Here is an 8,544-nt window from a genome sequence, read left to right on the forward strand (position 1 = left end):
ATATGATTACATTGATTGTGTGAGTAATAATGAAATAAAGATGGGAGTGTGCTAGTGACATGAATATACTATTAGGCTATGTTGTTGAGAAGAATCTTGATTCTTAACAGTGTCTTGAGAATCTATAGTTTGCTCATCATAATTTCCAAACCCTTGCTCCATTACTAAAAAAACATAAACAAAACAACACATTTCATCATAAGTGGATGTAGTTGAACAAACCATATTCCATTATATGTCAACTCATCAGCAAAGAACATGGTATATATTCAAAACTGACCAGAATTCTTATTATTTTAGCACTATTGATAGTTTGATACCAGTCATACCACATTTGAAAGAAAATCAATACTAGGCCACATATTGATACATACAGATGGCCATTTTATCTGATCAGGGATAATACAAAGTGTCAATTTAATTAATTTAACTAATTTTCACCTTAATATTTCACAGCAGCAACTAATAAAAATGTACTGAACAAAACAGTGTGTTAATTTTAATGTATGAATAAACCAAAGTTCAGGCAATAATGTGCTTAATAAACTTTTAAAAATCGCCGGCAAAACAGAGCATTTAGTCACCTAGAGACAATGAAGCCAGCCACCTTGTATAAAACTTGCTATAGCAGCTGGAGCACAAAAACTCAGAATACTGCATGTAATAAGTTATGTATCCTTAATTCCTTATAAACAAAACCCCATTCTTCAACACTTTCAGTCAATTTATTAATTTATATATATAAAATCAACAACTTGGCCATCATTTATATACTGTTACTATCATCCATTCATCCCCAAAATTACATTTTCAATTGCCATGCATTACAAGAAATACATATACAAAATATAAATAATAATAATAAAAAAAATAATAAAAAAAAAAAAAAAAAAAATCATACCAACAAAAAATATCAATTAAAATCGAGAAAGAGAGAGTGGTTACCTGAATTTGGAGATTTAGGGCAACAAACACCGATGAGAGAGAGGCAGAATCTAGACAACTTCAAGGTCCGCTGTGAATGAATGTATGAGGGAGACGGAGAGGCGCTGAGCCCGTGAGAATGAGAGGCGCCGTGAGTGGTAAAGTGAGAGTGAGAGTTAAAGGGTTTCATGTAAATCTAACCATTGATTTTTTAATCTATGGTTCAGAATGGTGATCTGTGTGTGTTGTGGGAGAAAGAATCTAACCATTGATTTTTTTAATCTATGGTTGAGAGTGGTGATCCGTGTGTGTTGTGGGAGAAAGAATCTAACCATTGATTTTTTAATCTATGGTTGAGAGTGGTGATCCGTGTGTGTTGTGTGTTGTACATTCATCTACAAAATTAATATTCCCTCAATTCTTTAGTATTTTTTTGCCCCATTTGATCGGGATCAGTGCCCAAGACACGTATTAAAACATCTACTAGTATATCTTTGTTTTCATACACGTAAAAATTATAAAAACGTTATACTAATAAAATGTATAAATAGATAAATTTAAAAAGATCACTAATGAGTCTATAACTTTGTACTAATACATACGAATAACGATGATACGAATATTTAACTATGAGATGCATGGTAATTAGATGCCATGTGTTAATAATGTGTACATATGATCGATTGAACTAATCAATATTACCTTGTTAATTATTCATTAGTGTTTTCTTTCATTATACAAATCAAAGCACTTTGTAATATCTTCATAATTTCATGGAAATATATAATGATAAACGAGTCATAATTATCAGTCTTGTTGACTAATCAAGTATCGAATTACCAAATTGCAAATTTCCATTTCACAAGAACTCATCAAATCATGATTATGATACTATGCGTAGTATATAAATGATTAAATAAGAAGCATGTAATAACCTAATTGTAAAACAATAATACACTAATACACTAACTCTTATAATCTACTTCGTAATAAACTAGTAAGATCAGTATGACTAAACTTGAAACAGAACATAATATGTATTTATAAAATCAATGAGAATTTGTTTATAATATGATGCTTAAATAAGTAAATATGAAATGATTCGCGACTTTATATAAACTTGTGAAAGCAAAAGGTTAGCAAGTACTATCAAATTTCAAACCAAAACCATTTAACTGCCCGAATCCAAACAACTCGATAAACAATTTATTTTTTGAAACCGAAAACCGACCCGAACCGTAATTTAGTAAACTTGAAATGGAACCGATATGAATAACGTTAAAGTGGTTAAACCATCGAAGAACCAAACCAGTTATAAACTGAACCGAAAAAGAACCGAACCAGTTAAAAACTGAACCGAAAAAGAACCGAGCCAGTTATAAATTGAACCAAAAAAGAACCGAGCTGTTTCTAACCCGAAACCGTTCCCAACCCAAAACTGTTTAAACCGGGATAAAAACCGTTTACACCGCACCGTTAACAAACTGCAACCCGTCTGCACCGAACCGTTTACTACCCGGACTGTTTACAACCTGAACCGAATTAAAACCGCTTAAAAATAAACCGAAACCGAATCGAACCGATAACTATTTAAACTGAACCAAAACCGACCCGTGAGACAGTTAAACCGATTCTAAACCAATCCGATTAAATACCGAACCAATTTCAAACCGAACCGAAATCGAACTGTCAAACCGTTTTGACAGTGCTAAATACAATGCATGCCTAAAAGTCAATAGTATTCAAATGTGAAAATATAAGTCATTTGTTTTATCTTTGATAAAGTTTTAAACTGATGGTTGAGGGATTGGAGGTGGATGAGAATTGAACTCATGATCTGTGTGTCACATTGACTCTTGATACCATATTAATGGACCAACTCAATCAAAAACTTAAGTTTAAGGTCGAAGCTCAAGATCGACTTATATACTCTTTCAGATAAAAATCCATACTGTGTGAATTTTATTAGCCAGTGCTTTAGAAATAAAACAATTGTCGTAAACCGATAAGAAAATGTTTAAATTAAATTTGTAATAGAACATGTTATTGGCCATATAAAATCATATTGTAATATTTACTTCATTTCCAAAAATGTAAATGATCATTTTCAAATTAGTTAATTAAGTTGTTGCTGAATGCTCGTCTCAAAACATGACAAAACAATGTCGTTTTTATAGAGGGACCAACCAGCAATGGTGGTTGTACCTGCATCTAGCTAAAAATTGGCAAAGAACTAGGTTGCCAACAATCCATGGGCGTGGACACCCCCTTAGCTACTACTAGACCTGTCAATTTTCAACCCTACCCGAACCAACCCGTTTTGTGGGTCTTGAACCCAATTTTTTAAACCTGTAATCCGATTTAACTCGAAACCCATTTAACCCATAAATTTGTGGGTCAAACCTGACCCGAACATGTCCAGTTGACCCGTTTTTACGTTTTTTTAAAAAAAAAACATTTATTTTAAATTTATTAAAAAAAATATACTTTAATAATCCCAACTTTTCCCGATTTACTATAAATAAACCCAAGTTTTGATAATAATCTCAACTTTCAACTTCATTTTCCTCCAACAATCCTAAATCGGTCAACAAAATTCAACAACCTATTATTGTAGGTTACTTGACACATATCGATACGTGAGTGGTTTAAAAATAAAAATAAAAAATAAATAAATGAAAAGAAAAGAAAAGAAAAGAAAAGGAAAAAAAGAAGAAAAAAAATTAAAAATCCCAAACCACCAGCCACCAAGGTGGCCTTCTTCCCAGCCTAACCCAAAACCAACCAACCACCATCCGCAAGCCACCGATTTTCACCGCTGAATCACCTTAAACACCGGCAATCGGCCCCCACTCTAATCCCACCTCGGAAACCGCCATCACCATTCACAACGAAGCTGCCACAATACCAATTCCCTCCCCATTGCAACCCCCTAAATGGACCTCCTCCCTTCCCATACCACCGAAATCAGCGCCCCTCCCTTCCCACACCGCCGAAACTGGTCGTTCCTCCCTTCCCTCAACCTAGATGCCGACCTTTTCCCCTCCCAATCGACCTTCTACCTTCCCCACCTTAGTTTCAAAATCTTTCCCAATGTTGCCTAAATTTCGGGGCAAATTAAAGTTAATCGGGGTAGAGCTGTTGGAAATTAGTGGTGGGAGCTGGAAAACGGAAATTTGGGTAAGGATTAGGGCTGGGTTGGGGAGACTGTGGTCATGGCAGGCTTGGGGTTTGATTTTTAATTATTTATTTTGTTTTTTTTTTTTTTAAAAAAAAATATAATTTCTTTTTAAAAAAAAAATTTAATTTCTTTTTTTAAAAAAATTCTTTTTACAAAAAACTTATTATTAATTTTTAAACTTATTAATTTCTTTAACTGGATAAAATGCTAGCTTCTTGCTTTTTGTCAAAAAGATAAACAAGCAACACGTGGCAGTTAGATTTTTTTAAAAAAAATTTAACCCTTTCCCCATATTATCGGTAATCAGGATTGAAGTAAGAAAACCATGTAAAAGTTGGGATTATTGCAGAATAATCGAAAGTAGGGTCTATTAAAAGTAAATTGAGAAAAGTTGGGATTATTAAAATATATTTTTCCAAAATTAATATCTAGTTTATTGGTTGAGTTTGATTATTTATTTACCATCCGACATCCATTTCTCTATCTCATTTATCCATCTCAAATCTCCTACATCAACTATCGACCCACACCGATTGCATCCACATAACTTACATAATCGTCATGCCACATTGGCCAGACCTGACCTCTTTCTTTAGTTTTGTAAAGTTAAAAAACTATTTTTTCTTAAAAAAGAAAGATAATCATATATATTTTTTTATTAATTAGAAATTAGTGTGCTTTGATGACAATTTAAATTATGTAGTAGCTAATAGTTAAATTAAATATTGATGAGAATTTTTGATAAAAAAAAAATTTGAAAAAAAGAAAAGTAAGCTTAAAAAATCATAAATATTTAAAAATTAGTAAAAAATAAATCAAATAAAAAATTGTTCTACCCGTTGGGTTGACTCGAACCCAAAAGTTTGGGTTAGGGTTGAGCATTTCTCAACCCGTGACCGAAGTAACTCGACCCAAAATGACCCGTGACCCGACCTAAACCTACCTGACCGAGCCGATTGACAGGTGTAGCTACTACTCTAAGGTTCAAAAATCTTTTCAACGCGAATCGTGACGAATAACTTTAGTTTATAAGTAGAGGTGTCAAAAACGGATCTTACGACCCAATCTGAAAACCAAAAAAAAAAATAAAAAATAAAAAATTAAATTTAGATTTCAATTTTGTATGAACACTACAATTTAGCATGACTAACATTTAATGTAGATCTAACCCTACCTGACCAATCGAATCTGACTTAAACACCCAACTGACTCTTCATTTTTTTTTTTAAGAAATTGACACCTCTATTTAAAAGGTGTATATAAAATCAAATTGGTCCCCGAAGTAGCTTTAATCCCTATCCATTATAATCGTCATAACGTACGTAGTACTCCCTCCTTTTTTTTTTTTTTTTTTTTTTAATTTTATTTTAAATGCATCACTTTGATTTTAGCACTATTCACATACCATGATTAATTGATTTGATTTTCTCACCTCTATAAAATAAATAAATGTTATTATATAATATATATCATTAGATTCGTCATAATGTCTAGTTTCATAATACTACCTCCGTTAATGGTTATGTGCAACTTTAGGGTACTACCTCCATTAATAATTTTGTGCAACTTTGGGCTTGACACAGTCGCCAATGCAAAATTTGATAATGGTGATTAATATATTCTAAGGGTATGTAATTAAGGTAGAGAGAGAATAATTGGATAATAATCAAACACCCACTGCCACAACCAACACCACCCATACCACCTTCATCATCACCACCGCCGCCTTCAACGCTGGCGTCACCACCAACACTACCACCCCCACGAAACTACCACCCCCACAAAACCCATCCACCACCACTTCCCACGAAACCCACCACCACCAGTACCACTTCCCACGAAACCCACCACCACCACTCCCACGAAACCACAACCACTTCCCACGAAACCCACCACCACCAACCCCACGAAACCACCACCACCACTCCCCATGAAACCCACCTATACAAAACCCACCCCCACGTTCGACTTGTTCTCATTGAATAAACTCAGCTGAATTAAACTGAACTGAATATTTTATAAGAGAAGGAAATTAGGAGCTGAACTGAGCTGAAATGCATGAACTGAGCTGAACTGAATTGAACTGAAAATAAACGTATGATTGACAGGGTAAAGTCGTATCCCCTAATCAAAAGTAAATACCTAAGTCCTCTAACTAAAGTAGAAAGGGAAGTAGGGTCGATCTCCACAGGAAAACAGGTCTTTCTATTCCTAATTAACTAAAGTAATCTAAATTATAAAGTAACCAATATGTGAATTTGAATATGAAACTAAACTACGAAGATTAAGGATAGGGAGAAAATAATATATAAAGGATCTAGGGCGTAGGTTCACCAATAAATAATATTCTAGGGTAAAATCTAATAATCATTCATTAATGCCTATATTAATCAGATTATAAAGGGCTTTCGCTACGTATTATAATCACACAATTAATTTACCGGTATTAAATCTCATCTTTCAAATCTCGACTCAACCATTTATAAATTAACCTGCCTATTGAAACTAGACCTAAACATTAATTCTCATCTGTCGAACCTCGAATCAATATTGTTAAACTCATGCATAAAAGATCTGCGTAAATCTAGTCACAGAGCATTAAATCAATAAATAGGAAATTAATCTAGCATTAACAATTAACAACAATAAATCACCCCCTCATATTATTTATGGATCCCCACAAACCCTAGAAAGGAAACTATTCAGACATAATTAAATATAAAATAAACAAAGCAATTAAAGGAGACATGATGAAAGAAAGAAAATAAATAACTGAGATTAAACCAAGAGTTGTAGAGAGAGAAACAAGAGAGAAAATAATACTAAGAGTTTAATTAAGGGAGAGAGAGAAAAGTTAGAGAGAGAGAAAAAAAAAAAAAAAAAACTAAAACTAATTAAAAGGAAACTAAAACTAATTAATCTAAAGCTACCCCCACCTACGTAACTACTACCTCCTTAAATAAGAGTAGTAAAAACATATAATCCAAGAATCCCACTCCCACTAAAACAAGGATTACACAATTATTATGAAAAGGCCTCAATCAGATACGGAGTGTATCTAGGCCCAAATCAAACAGCGGGCGACTTAATGCGCAAGCAGCAAAATCTCTCGATCGGGCCCGCGGTCTGGCAGCGTCAACGAGCTAGGCTTCTTTTGCGGAAATTGGGCCTTGGACTTTAACATTATTGACTTAAGTTCTAGCCCTCAATTAAGATGGTCCATAATTCTTGCGGGAATTTTGAACCTCTTTCATTTAACTGAGCCCTTAATCACTGAATTAAATTCTCTAACTTGGCCTTGAGCTAAAATATCTGGTCATAAAATACGATCCAACTCCAATGTCTTTGTAGTGGTTCAATAACCTCGGGAATTACCATAATTCTACAAATTCCTACAAAATAATACCAACTCTACAAAAACACTAGAATACGTATATTAGTAATAAAAATAGCTCCGTAGAGCTCAAATAAGCACAAATATGACCGTGGGACGGGGAATAAAAATATACATAAAATAGACTTATCAATTATGACAGGCCCGAAACCACCACCACTACCAGTCTACCAACCCACGAAACCGCCATTCTCACGAAATCCCGATGAAATCCCATCGCAAAAGGCCGACGAAATCCTAAACAAAAACCACCCCAAATTCCAGAAATCCTAAGAAATTATTGAAGTTGAAAGAGAGAAAGAAGATCTACTACCTCCGTTACATATTAGTTGCAACTTTTACCAAAACGGGATGCTACACATTAGTTGCAACTTTCCATTTTTTTCCTTTTTAGTAAGTTTTTTAAATAAAAGGACAAAAATACCCTTACTAAAAAACTCATAAACACAATTAACTACCTAAATCAGATTTCATTAAACTCTTAATCTAACTTAAATATACATCAAAACAACCCAATTTCAAAATTCATTCAACTGGATAACTTCATAACTCCCACGAATTTGTGAACAAATTCTCAATGTCACCGTCCCCGACCCTGTTGCCGCCGCATCTACCAGCAGGCCATCACCAACAACGTCGCCACTGCATTTACCAGGCCACCACCAACAATTCTCTCTTCTTCTTCTTCTTTTTTTTTTTTTTTTTTTTTAAAAAAAAACAATTGCTTAGATCTGATGGTTTGAGGGGTAAATTGGCTAGTTTGGGGTGATTTCAAGGTGAATATGGGTAGTTTTGCGTTGGTTTAGGGTGAGTGTGGATGGTTTTGGGGCTGAATTAGGGTGGTTGTTTCGGGGTGGTTTATGGTGAGTGTTGGTGATTTTGGGGTGGTTTGGTTGAAAGGGGTTGGTTTCGATGCGATTCGAGTTGAGAGGAGGTGGTTTCGGTGTCTTTTGGGTTGAGAGGGGGTGATTTTGGGGTTGTTTGAGCTAAGAGAGGGTGGTTTTAAGGTTGTTCGAGGTGCGTGGTGGGTGGTTTCTAGGTTGTT

The sequence above is a fragment of the Chenopodium album genome, chromosome 4 (genome assembly GCF_948465745.1).
Source record: "Chenopodium album chromosome 4, dcCheAlbu1.1, whole genome shotgun sequence".
Lineage (NCBI taxonomy): Eukaryota > Viridiplantae > Streptophyta > Magnoliopsida > Caryophyllales > Amaranthaceae > Chenopodium > Chenopodium album.